General features: G+C 38.8%; 1 protein-coding gene across 14 annotated transcripts in view; it reads right to left on the reverse strand.

Annotated features, from left to right (window-relative positions):
- The window catches only part of DLG2 (discs large MAGUK scaffold protein 2), a 2041348-nt gene that overhangs the window by 1034859 nt on the left and 992307 nt on the right, over window positions 1–14182 (reverse strand). The gene's annotated exons all lie outside the window — the stretch shown is intronic.

Below are 14182 nucleotides of genomic sequence, written 5' to 3' on the forward strand. Positions count from 1 at the left end.
CACACACAGGTTTTGTTTCTGTGGTAGGACCTTGACTAATATGGAATCCCTAAAAAATGTGTAGATTTTGTCTTTTTTGAAACTTTAAATAAGCAGTTTCATATTGCAGCTTTTTCTGCAATACTATGAAATTCATTCATGTTGGTGTATATAGGTCTATTTCATTTCCTTTAAATTTTGTACAGTATGTCATTGTATGAGACACCACATGCACCATTTTCTTGCTAAAGTGCACTCAGACTATTTTTTTTTTCCTTTCTGGAATAATAACACAATTATAACAACATGGCTATAACATTCATGTATACTTTTTTGGTATATATATGTAAGAATCTCATTAGGGCATATGGCTAGGAGGAGAATTTCTGGATAGAGTATATGCATCTTCAGTTTTCCTAGATAACTAAATTGTTCCAAAATGGTTGTATCTATCATCAGAAATATACCAATTTGCACCCTGCCATTAATATGTAACAGCTACGATTATTCTGTGTTCTCAGTAAAACCTGAAATTATCAATAAAAACACTTCTAACAAGGACAGATATCAGACCTATTCGGAAACTGAATCAACAGGGTTTAAGGAGGCATTATATATGAGAGTGAAAGAGAAAAGGAGTCAAGGATCATTTTCAGATTTTTGGCTTTTGTAATAATTAATATTTTCTCTGAGTTTCTTTCTTTTTTTTTTTTCCTTCCTCTTTATCTCAAGTGCTTGTGATAAACTTGAACATACACTTGTTTAGTTCGCTAACTGGTTTGGGGTTGGTCTATGTCTTAGATTACACGTCCCCTATGTGCAGGATCTTCCTTCAGCCACAAGGTGGCAAGCTAAGCATCTTCAAATTTAAAGCACAATGCTGAGATCTGAGTGAACTTGACTCAGAAAGTTTATAAAGCAAGAATTCTTTCCTCAGTAGATTCTTTATGGATATACTACATATGATTCTTGCATATTGTAATGTTTTCGTATTCACCACTTTCTTTCTTCTATAAAGGAGTGATCAGAAGTCTTTTTTCTTTACTATTTTTTTTTTTTTTAATTTAACTCTGAACCTGTTGTTGCTCTGCTAACATCCGTATTTGATTCCCTTTAATTACAGCGTGCATTGTAGACTCCTTGACTGACATGTAAGACCTTCTATAACCTGTCTGGAACTTGCATTTCTCACTTCCCTTACTCCAAACGCACTCCACACTATTTTCTCTGTCTCTGCACATTCCAGCCTCAGGGCATGACCTAGCTACACCAGATTCCTCCTAGATCTGTACCATGCTGTTCACACTTCCATGGCATGGTGAGGGCTGTTGACTTTGACTACTCTCCTATTTCTTTTCCACCTATTCAACTGAAACTCAAATATGAGTCTCAGTTGCAACATCACCTTCTGGAGGGGTCAAGGTCTCCTCCAGCAGTGATCCATCACTCCTCTAAGCCCCTTAAAACGTTTTTCTATATGACCATTAAAGCTGTCTTGCTGTGTTCTGACATTTTTACCTTTTTGTCTACCGCTCCCCAAATGTTTGTTACTTACCAACAGGGAGACAATGATAGATTTTTCTCTGACTCTGTTCTAGGGCCTTACACTATGTCTACCTAGCTGATAGGTCTCAATGAATGTTGAGTAGCTTGCTGAATGAACATTGTATGAAGGTGAATATTGTAATTTTGAGTGATTTATATTATCCATCAGTATGTCTAGTACTTAACACAGTGTTTACATTGTTAGAACTTCTACCTATTATTATTTTTCTTTTATTAAACTAAAATGATTTAAAAGTAAACAAACACTGAGCTGGTGTGAACAAGATGCTGCTTCTGCCCATCAGGAGCTATGCCAGGAGGACTTGGGGAGATGGCATAGCTCAGAAAGCAGAGACCCAGGCAATGAGTACACATGTGAATCAGTTTTGAATACTGATATAGTAAAGTAGTTCACTTAATAAATGTGATTAAATTATTGGGTTTAGCCACTGGCATGAGAAGTTGCCATTAATTCAGTTGACATGTCAAATATTTTTCTCAGCAAACATATTATTGATTTTCCACAAAGGTTACAATTTAACAAACACATAATATTGATTTTCTTAAGGGTCTCAGTCCAGAGCTGCTGTAAGGATCTCAGCGGAACTGTAATTCCTTCTAATTAAAAGCTTCAACAGGCAGATATGTACCATAAGGCACTAGGTACCATATGCTGCACTGCAATCCAAACCTAACTTCATCTCTTTGGTCCTGTGAATATAAACTCTTTCCTGATCAATGATATTTTGCATTTAATCTTCTTGTGTTTAGACCTAGAAGATTTCCTCTCTGTATTAACTTATACTAGAATTTTTATTCAATTTTAATTGAAAATTAATTATATCGACGGTGATGGAACACTGACTGAATAGAAGGAAATAGGCTGTGCCCTAACGTATTGCTTGTGACACACTGACACACTCCTATTTATTTTTAGCTATTATTTTGATAAAGGCCTACTCTGTGCCAGATATTCTTCTAGGAGTAAGACTCTAAGTATCAAAGATTTATATTAGTATGCTTGAGGAACTTGTCTATTTGTTGGGAATACACAGAAAGAAGTTCATCCTAAAAGTTTTTGCCTAAAATTTTCAGATTCTTTAAAGGGAATAGCTGCTAAAGATTATATATATTCTGGGTCCCAAATCTGGAAACTTGATCTTTTTTCCTTAAGTCAAATCTAGTAGGAAAACCACATTATATTGATTTTAGCCAACATTCTCAAATGGAGCAAGTTAAGTCAGCATATAAATTGCTGTTGACTATTACTGAATACCCACAGTGTGCTGGGCACTATTAATTCAGCTGAAACTCATTAATTCAAGTGAATAACTAGGTTCCCATTAGGAGGGCTCACATTTTACAAATGACCAAGCAAGAGAAAAACACCCAGCTGAAAGGCAACAGAACTGGCAGGCAGTTTCATCATCTGCTGTTAATTGCAAGAAGTAGAACTTAATTCTATTCAGAATAATGCTTCATCATGGCTTTGGAAAGTAATGAAGCCTCAGGGGATCTGAAAGGGCTCCTCTAAACTTTCCATGACACTCGGCAGATTGGTTGAAGGAGGAGAGGGGTGTTCTTATAGTTTTAAGGGCTGTGGGGAGGTTAAAATGAATTAAATCTACAGCTTGGTGCCAAAAGCACCAGAGAAATCGCATTATTTTCCCTGGCCGTCCATGGACTGTTTACTTTGAGGCCAATTTATGGATGAGAGTAATGGAGGGTTGAAAGAAGAAAATGAGGGCCATGCTGAACCTGAGTTCCAGACGGAGCACCTACTCCTCTAAGAGTTCTGGGTGCCTTTCCTTGCTGTGAAAGAAATTAACAAATTGATATTCTGCAGTTAGAGTACTCACATTTTTTATATGATTTGATCCTGCATCTTCTTAATAATAATCCATTCCTTACTAGTATCTTCCGATCACTACATATTATTTTAACACATATTTATTAGGCATCTCTATTGAGCCAGGCACTCTGTTAGCTATTCCTAGATATTAGGAATATAATAATCAACAAAACAATTTGATCCTCTGTCCCCATGGAGTTCACAGTCTAGTAGGGAAGGTGGGTATTAAATGTACAGATGACTGCTTCATTATAGCCATAATAAAGCCATGAAGAAAAAGCATACTGGACATTTGGAGTATGTACCAGTAACCAGCAATGCATACAGGTCTGGATAATGATACAAATGATAGTTTCCCTTTACTGATCACCTACTCTCTTCTTGGCACTATGCTAAATACTTTGCATGACTTCTTATTTTCACAACGACTGTGTGAATAAGAATCAGATAACCTCCTGTCACAGATGAGACTCTGCCCTGTGGACTTCATGATGCCAGACGCTACCAAACTTATCTCAACAAGGGGCTGGTAATAGCCTGAGGGCTGTCATGTTGCCATCTCTCTTTTAAGACTCAGTTTAAATGTTTTCTTGTCTATGAAGTCTATCCAGGAAGCCAATGTTTTCTCTTTTGTGCTTTTCAATACTCTTGGTTTAAACTCCAATATGTAATTAGTCTATTTATATAGGTTATAATCTTCTTGAGGAAGGAAACTCAGTTTTAACTGTTTTAATTTATTTTTATATCCCTTGCATCTTGTAAGCTCAGTGCTTGATATTTATAGATACTCAATAAATATTTATTGAATCATTGTTGAGTGAAATAAAATTTGTTTTTATAGTCTATAGCAAGACTGCAACACAAATTGGAAAATACAGATAGCATTTCATTTGAATTACTGAGAAAGTATTTGAAGGGCAAATTGTTCATTAACATCTAGAATATTAGTATCTAGAATAGACCATGCACCTGGTACACAATACATATTAATTTGAAGATTTAAAACAGGCAATTTCTTTATTTCCTGTGTTGATGAACATGATAAATGTCAAATAAAATAGCAACTAGGTTTCAACCAAAGAGAATCCACTTAGATGATTTAGCCTGGCACTTGATTTGCAATCTTGACTTGTGCTAATTGTAATGGGACAAAACGTGCTTTGAAAAAGCACACTTTTACAATATCAAGCAAGGTCTACTAGAATCAATGACCCTGGAGCTGGAGGGACTCTGACACATCCTTTGGTTCAGTGTCCTGCCTAAGGGAGGACTGACCTGCTCAGGCCTGATGATTTTCACAGGCTGAACAATGACTACCACACCCAGGTCTCCTGACTCCAGCCCAATGTGAGCTCTTCCTATGACTTCCTTTCTATACTCTGCTGAACACTAGGCTCTAAAACACTATTTTTTTTTTTTTTTTTTTTTTTTTTTTGCGGTACGCGGGCCTCTCGCTGTTGTGGCCTCTCCTGTTGCGGAGCACAGGCTCCGGACGGGCAGGCTCAGCGGCCATGGCTCACGGGCCCAGCCGCTCCGCGGCATGTGGTATCTTCCCGGACCGGGGCACGAACCCGTGTCCCCTGCATCGGCAGGTGGACTCTCAACCACTGCGCCACCAGGGAAGTCCTCTAAAACACTATTAAATGTAAAAGAAAAAAAAAGAAAGAGAAAAAAAATGTCACTTCCTATTTCCTTCTCTGAATCGAGACAAATCACTTGTTTCTGAGGGAGAGTCCAACTCAATTCAAATTCCCAAGGCCTATGTGAAACCTTCCAGGTTTGCTTCCTCTGAAAGTGCTCTCTCCCTCTATGTTTTATCACTCAACACTTATAATAGTTAGCTTGAAATCAAACTACAGTATTTTGGAATTGCTTTCATCATTTATTTAGGTAAGAATCTCAGAGATGTATGCATTCCACCTTACAACTAAATTAATTTTAGCAGTACTCTTGTCTTACATTTCTCGATATCCCTCCAAGCAACTAGAATAATCTCTGCACTTTGAACTATTATAATAAGGATGCAAAAAACTTTAAAATGTATTTCTTAGAAGAAAAAATACAACTTTTTTTAACAATTCAATTCCATATAATGAGTTTATCTTGGGTAACATTTCTATAAAAATCCACTCACTGTCAGGCCACATTCCTTGTGCCTAGCATAGTGACTAGACTATAACAGTCTCTGAATAAATATATGTTGAGTGAGTGAATGAAGGAAGACTCCACTGACAACTGTGGCCTTTCTAGCTACATCTAACAGTGGGCTGTCCCCAAAGACTATCATGAGTAAATGAGTGAATGAATCCACATTCACATGTCCATGCATGCAGGGAACACTACACATAATACTATTGTGATCTGTTTTTTAATTATATTTGATATAAATGTTGATACATTTTTTAAAAGCCTGACATTTTTTGAGGCCTTTTCCTAACATAATTAGTGAGAAGGAAAGACTGGATGACCTTTTGACAACAATCCCCAGAGCTGGAAGAAATTATGCTTTTCTCCAGAACCTGGCGTTTCTGCTGTGGGCAGCAGCTCTGGAGGCTCACTGGAAGGGTCAAAATGTGTCCTAGCACACGGCAAGGTGACATAGCTGACAGATGGGGTTCAGATGCTATCCCTGTAGAGGCAGTTAAAAGGCAGACCCTAAAATCAATTTTGTTCTTACAACTCCTTGTAACTCCAGAGTTCTTAGCTCCAGAAAGTTTCTGTAAAGCAGCTAAATGAACACAGTATGACTACAATGACTCTGAAGCCTTGGTCCTGGCTCTGCCTCTAAGGAGACATGTGACTTCAGCAAAGTCTTCTCTTTCCTTCTCTGGTAGACAGATGCCTCATACAAAATTTTTTAGGGAACTAGGTTAGAACAGCGGTTCTCTGTTGTGCTGGGGAGTTACACTGATGTGTCATGGTCACATGTGAGAAGTACTGCAGGTATGCTGATATTATTAATGGAGTGATTGTAAATCATTTACCTGAGAAAAGGGAGAGTAGATTTCAGAGGCTATAACATCAGATCTCACTCAGTTGCTTTCTGGTGTTTTTGCTTTAAAGGAAGAGAAGGGAGCCAGATTACAGTAAATTCAACTAGAAGAAAGCACAGCTATTTATCTAGGTTAGAACTATTGTAAGGAACCCTAACTGATGCTTTGACAATAAGATGTGGCTGCAGTGTTCTCTTTCTCTGCAATGTTTTGAGGGATTTAATCAAAACTTGGGTATGTTGATAGGAATGAGTTGCCTGCCATAGAAGAAAAACTGCTGAGAACAGTGGGCAAGAGGCTGGCTAAATCCTTGCTAGCCCTGAGCTGCAGCAATTTGGAACAGAGTGGACCTCAGGGGACTGGCTCTGCAGAGTCACTGGGGATACCACAAATGTCCCTAAAGGAAGACATCTGCCTCCTAAAAGAACCTTACCCAAGAGGGTACTGTACTCTTTCATAATTTGGTGAGACTGGAGGAGGGCTGGTTGGAAAAGAATAGTAAGATAAAGAACTCAAAAAAGCTTAAAATACATCCCACTTTAAATATTACCATAAATAGCTCCACCAATTCTTTTTTATTCTGCATATAATGTGCTTTAATTAATATTTATATAGATTTTTCTTTAATAAAAAGCAATCCTCACAGAATTATGTTGACTCATGGTTATAGGTGTCAAATTTTCAAATGGTTTGGACTAAGGCCCCCTTGCCTCTGATTCCGTGATTTTCTTAAATAGCAGAGATGTGAGTGTATGACTACTGCCACCTTGTGGCAGCTACCTGAACTATATTTATTAAAGCAGGAAGTCATTCCTGTTTTCTAGTTGTGCTTGCAGTTTCAATCCTGTTCAGTGATAACATCACAGTGCAACGTGATGTGATGAATTTTTAAATTGAAATGGCCTCACGAGATAATCTAGTCTACATGATTTTGTGAGACATAAAAAATTGCATTCTAATTTTAAAGACCTCTAGAGATAGATTCTCCAACTTCTCTTGTGTCACCATTTCTGTTTAACCATGTCTGAAGTTCTTCCTGGTATTAATGGTTCCTGATGTATTACTGATGTATATGTTTAAAGCATTTTCTTCTAAACTCCAAAGCAAACCTAAAATTTTTCCATCTTTGTTAGATAAAATTAAAAGAATATCTAAGTAGCCAGCTGTCCATATACATAGGTATTAACACTGTTTCCAGTAGAGGTTCCTGACATATAAAATAGTCCTCTCTCAACCAGTACCATGCACTTAAAATACCCATAAAATGTCTCCATTAGCTGAAAGCATGGGCCGTCAAAAGTAGCAGAAGGGGAAATCAGCACGGTTGTAGGAATTTGGTGTAAATCTACTCATCACTTGCTGTACAACACTGGGGAGATTAATTTCATGATCAGTTTCCACTTGTATGAAGGGATAAAAGTTCCCACCTTATAAAGCTTATTTGATGAATAAACTGACTAGAACAGAGCAGTGTCTAATAAATGTTAGCCAGCTCTGTAAGGCACACAAAGCACTGTGAACGCCACTGAAGGAAGATTTCCAACCCTGAGAAATACAGCACAATGCCTACAGCACAGCATGTGCTCAACACATCTGTTCAATGAATGAATGATTATTACTCACATTCAAATACTAGCTGGGAAGGGTCACTTGATAGGCATTGATGCGCTAGTTCAGATTTATGTAGGTAGGAGATGAAACTGATCACAAAACAGTGATCTCTCTCCTATGAGAATAGGACCAAGATCATGTAACATATTGCTACAAATTACGTTTAGTTGTCCTGATGCCAGCTTCCCCTATGAGCCTATGAATTCCTTGAAGGCAGGGTCTACATTTTAAGTATCTTAACATCCTCCATACTGACCATAATGATCATCAAATATGACCTACTCAGTACATATTTAATCTAATTGAGTAATGCTGGCCCCTAACATAACCACTGTTTCTAGATGAAATTTCACATGATGATATAATTGTATTTCTCTTCTATATAAGAAAATGAAACTCTAATCAAATAAAAGCAGAAGTGCTTTCTCATATACACATTATTAGTTTTAATCTTTAGTAAAACCAAGTAACAGCCTAGAGCTTCCTTAGAAACTCACTCACAAGTATCTATAGACATCAAGGTCAAAAAACGGTTAAAGTTGGAGGCACAGAGAATTTAAGGGCTAAGTGAAAAGGCCCCCTGTCCCCCCAAGATTTCACTGGTGTAAAAAATGGCAGGGGAAATCCTCTGTCACGATGTGACAAACTGAGTTGACAATCGACAACTGTATGAGTGTTAAACCAGACCGTGTGGTTTCAGAAAAGCACAGCTGTTTGTTGTCAAGAGCAAGGCCACCACACTGCCACAGTTCCTCTAGCCTCATTCCACTTTCAAGCAGATTGCAGGATAAATTTTGTGAAAACTGTACTATAAAAAGGCCTGATGCAGTCCTTTCTCGGGTCTGCAGAATGAAGAGGGTCAGCTTTACTTAAGTGATTGGCTTCCTGTTTTTCTTAATTATACAAAATGAGGACAACGCAAAACACAGCTGGTGGAAACTCAGATGTTGCTCAAAGCCTGAAACACATAACTACTCTGTGATGAAAAACAGAAAATACTTGCTGGTGAAGAGAGAGCAGCAGTGACACACTTCCAGAGGCGCACTCACTATAGCTGAAAAACTGATTTCACCTCAGAAAATAAGACAAAGTGAATGTCTTATTTGCTGTGGGGTGTAAATGGTAGCGTTTAACTTAGACACATGCATATTACTGAAGAACAGAAAAGAAGAATGGAAAAAAGGGATGAGGGAGAGTATTGAATAATTGGTTTATGGGTGATTATGATTTTGATACCTAGAGGGCGACAAGGGATTTCTTTGGTATATATGAAAACTCAAACTACCCTAGGCAGTGAGAAAAGCAGCTGCAAAGTATACTGGTAGATAACTAGACAGTTGTTGAGCATGGCATGGAATGAGGCTTCCTGGGAAAGAGAGGCTGTATTGATTAACCAGGATTTGGAACAGACACTTGGTTCAACGTGGCATTAAAGGAACTATTCATACATTTGATGACTCCTTGGTGGATTGCTACTCATCTTTCAAGGCTGAGTTCAAGTACTACCTCCTGTGTAATGTCTTTTTCCAACAATCAGGCTGAAATAACACACCTTCATTGCATTTCCTTGGTGTTGTGTAGCACTTACCAAACTATCAAAATTAGCTGTGTATACATCTGCCTTCCTGCTATACTAGGAGCTCCTTAAAAGTAGAGGGTATAACTTGACCATTTTTCTAACTATCCCAGCAATTAGCATCATGCAAGACCTTAAGAGCTCAATAAATGTTAATTGAATGAGTTAATCAATCTGAATAAACATATGGTTGATAAAAATATAGATGTCTTTATGTGTTCAACCTCATTGCTAGAGTGTGCAAATAAATACAATTCAACACACCTTCATCGTGTGCTTACTGTGTGTCAGGTGCTGTGCTTGATACTGTTACAAGAAAGGGTATCTGCTAAATCTGAAAGTTGGAATTAAACACTGATGCTGGACTGCTTCAGGATTGAAGCCCTGAGTTCCAGGCTTCCATAGCCACCAATGGCCACACAACTGACCTGCTGTATAAAATGGATACATGGCCTGACTTTGGCCAGAGTTATCTCACAATATCTATTTTCCTCTTCCACTATATTAACAAAACTTCAACTTTTTAGTTGAATATAAAGAGGTAAGAGGAAATTTCTTCTAAGAGAGCTCAGACAATCCTAGAAAGTAGGAAAATAAGTTTCCAAGGACTGCTAATCCTGTTCAGCATTCCAGTATGGTATGAAATGAGGTTTCTTGAGAAACGAGGCCATATTGCTCAATTTGGATTTAAAATAAGTCTTGTGTGTTGTGTTATGTTTTTAAAAAGCTGCTTATATATGAGTGATGACTCTTTCATGAATTTCTACCTATCTTTCATAACTGCTACAGAATAATGCTCGTTACTCATTACTGTTACAAAGTAAGGTTATATTTCACAGCCTCCCTTGCAGCTACATGTGGTCATGTGATAAATGTTGACCAATAGAATGTAAGCAGAAGTATTTTGTGGCAGTTTCTGGAAATATTCCTAAAGATAGGGTATTCATGCTCCCTTTCCCAATTCCTCTTTGTCTTGCCATTTTGACTTAAGATTGAGGCCATCTGGGGTGGATCAGCAACAGGGGAAAAGACTGGGTCACTGACACAGTAGTGACCTATCCCTGCACTGAATACCTGGGCTGTGCTATGAGATAGAAACAAACTTCCGCTCCAGTTAAGCTACTGCTAGTTTGGTTTCCTGTCAACTGGAAGCAGTGCCTAATCCCAACTAAACACCTCTGTTAACATTTGGGTTCTCAACTCAGTTATGGATGAGGTGGGAGTTGGTGGTTAGATGGTGGGATGTATGAATGTATGGAAGGATGGACCTTCAGATAAGTAATGACTGAAAAATTCATTAAGGACTTTAAATCTATATTTGTAAAACAAAGATGGATTCTATGTCATGGCCCATAGGTCTTCTAGAACTACCTCACTTCCCAGCTTCCAAGTCCACCCAATTACTGATAATCACCCACATCAGTCACCTTGCAGTTTCATGCCATCTTGTCACCGATTATGTTGACCTCTGCTCACTTCTTTATATGACTGACTTTATATGACACAGCTCAGGTATTATCTCCTACAAGAAGGCTCTCCTCACTCCCTTCCTGGGGTTAGGTATCTCACCTGTGCTCACTTATAGTCCCCAGGGCATATTTTTGACTAATCTTGCACAACTGTAATCATTTGCTCTTTTGTCTATCTCTCCTCTATAAACTCTAAGATTCTTGAAAGACAGAATAGCTTTGTATTTCAAACAGGTATGTTTTTCAATGTCTATCACATAGTAGGTGTCACCTGGAAAATAATAAGCACTGCATAGGTACCCCATCCCATTATCAGCTTTGCTTTCAATAATATGAAAGCTCTAAAATCTACTGCTGGTCAATTCCTAGAGCCTGGATCTTCCCTGAATCCTGTGATGGACAGTTCCTTGATTTTCATTACCCTTGTCTCTGAGGACATCTTTCTTTCTCCTTTCTCCTCCCCTTTATCAATTTAGTTTTCAGAAAATATATTTTTGGTGTCTACTTGGCCAGATACTGGACTAGAAATATGTTTTAAAATCAATTTGTCCCAAAATTTCCTCTGCATTTTATTCTTTTCTGCCAATTTCTTCACAGAGTGAAGTTATCCTCGTGACTCAAAGCTTGAGGACTAGGAAAGGGGGTTGGAGGAAAATCTGTCTTTTGACATTTAAAAGATATGTGCTAAAATTAGAGAACAGTTAGTTAGCACTTCTAGTTAATAGTGAGATGAGGCCACTCACATTTATGAACGTTCAAAATAGCCCAACTCTGTGTTCCTCTGGGCCACACAGGCCTACACTATAAAGGAGAGTACATGGAAAGAAAGGAGAAATCCTGTTTTGTCATGAATACAAGTTTTCGGCTGATGGGTTAGCTATTTCTTACTTGGGATACCTTTCTCCTCTCCCTCCTCCCCTTACTCCTTTATTCTTCTTCCCTTTCTCCTCTTTTTCTCTTTCTCCTTCAACATCTCTGCCTCTGTCTACTCCTGCTTCTCCTCCTCTTTCTGTTTCTCTTTTTCCTCCTCCTCTTGCAATCAGAAGAAACCTATACCATGCCCGTTTCAGAGGGATGTGTACTAACAGAACTCTTACAATGAACTGCTTATGAAGAGGCCAGTTTGGTCTCTACCATATCTTCCTCTTGGTGGCTCAGCATGGCCCCCTCCCCTCCCTCTGTTCACCAATGTCAAGTGCCCATGTGTACATCCTTCTTCTCAATGCCTTTTCCCCACTCATGGACCAACAGCACATTCTTCTCCCACAGAGCTTCGGGAGAGTGACATGTAGATGCAAGAAGCCTCAGAATTCCAGTTACAGTTAATAGTATAGATCTAGAATGAATGAATGAGCGGTGGAGGTGTGGAGGGAGGGAATGCCTGGGGTTCCAAATGCGTTCATCATTTCAGGGAACAGAAAACAGTCATGGAAGGTACAGTAAACCACAGCTGGTTAAATGAACATGTGGACATTTGGGGTTTAATAACAACTACTTTTATGGATTGCACACTTACTATGTATCAGGCACTGCTCTGGGTTCTTCCTCTACTTCTTCTCAGTTTATATTTACATCACTATGAGGTAAACATGTTCTATCCTCATTTCACACAGAGGAAACTGAGACTCTGAGAGATTAAGCGGAGTTTAGATTTAAATCTACACCTTTTTGAATCTGATGTTATAGCAGATTGCAAAATTAGCCACAAGTCTTTGTAGTATCTTCTATTAGGAGGTGGGGTCTATTATTTACCCCTTGAAAATGGGGTGGCTCACAACTTGCTTTGGCCAATGGAATGCAACAAAAGCGATGGTGTGGCAGTTTGGGCCCAGACCTCAAGAGGCCTCACGAGGCCTCACTTCTCTCCTTCTTGTGACACCTGCCACCAGAGCCACATGAACAAGCCTGAGCTAGCCTCCTGGAGAAAAAGAGACTATGCGGAGAGGAGACGATCCATTGCAACTGAAACACTTCAGGCCCAGCAGTCCCCAAGTGAGATCAGCCAAGCCTGGCCTAGATCAGCAGAACCCATCCAGCTGAGCCCAGCCCAGATTGCTGGCCTTTAGAACATTGCAAGCAGAAATTCACTGTGAGCCTTGAAAGCTCCTGCATGTTCTTGCTGGATATGCAAAGAATGAAATACCCTGGCCACTCTCCACTTGGGCCATTTTTCAGGGTTGTATTTGCAGTGAGCAAACTTGAAGGATGAGGTAACGTTCCCCTATGGGACAAAAAGCCAGTGTGGCCGTATCACTTATGGGGTAAATGATCCACAAATGGACTGAGATAATTTTAGGAGTTAAATAAAAACTTTTCCTTTAATTTTAGCTATTTTAAAAATGTTTAACTATATTGACAGCTACCTACTGATGAGCAAGTTTTGCCAGTTTCCAATTCTAGTACATGTATACAATTAAATTAAAAAGTGAACTGATCTAAAGAAAATCGTTAACAATAAATAAAGGTGGTATTTAGATATGAAAAAACCATCATGACAGAACCTAAATGACTTACTTTTAGGAATCACTATACAAATCCATATTGCTTCTTATTGAAAGAGATGGGATCCCGAAAAAGGGATGCACCATATCGCTAAGGTGGGCTGGTAGATTGTGAATGATGTTACACTTCAAATACTACTGAGAAGAAAAGTTATTCTGCCTTGAATCATATATACTTAAGGGAGTCTTTCCCTCAAATAAAGGCAGCCAGGCAAAGAATCAAATGCCATAGGCACCTAGGTTGGAACTACAAACATTCTGTTGGAACAGGAGAAGGATCTTTAACATAAAAGCAAACGTTCAGTTTCTATTACATCCAAGGAAAAGCGGAGACTGCAGGGAGGAAAAGCAGCCCATGAACCCAGGTGTTATAACGGCACTGCCCCTCTCCAGGCATTTCCTCAGAGTGAAGATGTTGGCTTGCAATAATGGTTCATCTTCATGCTGCAAGTTGTCAAGCTCTGAGTCACTCTCAAAGCTCCTTATAAATGACTGAGAAGAATATGAAGATTTCTGAAAGGCAGCTGTGATGAGAGAATCATAGACAGTGAGAGTGGGGAAGGGACTTCATCAACTACTCAACCGATTCCTTTATTTCACAGAAAAGGAAGTGAGGACCAGGGAGGGGCATCACTTGTTCAGTCACACAGCAAGTC

The sequence above is a fragment of the Stenella coeruleoalba genome (genome assembly GCF_951394435.1).
Source record: "Stenella coeruleoalba genome assembly, chromosome: 8".
In the NCBI taxonomy this organism is placed as follows: Eukaryota; Metazoa; Chordata; class Mammalia; order Artiodactyla; family Delphinidae; genus Stenella; species Stenella coeruleoalba.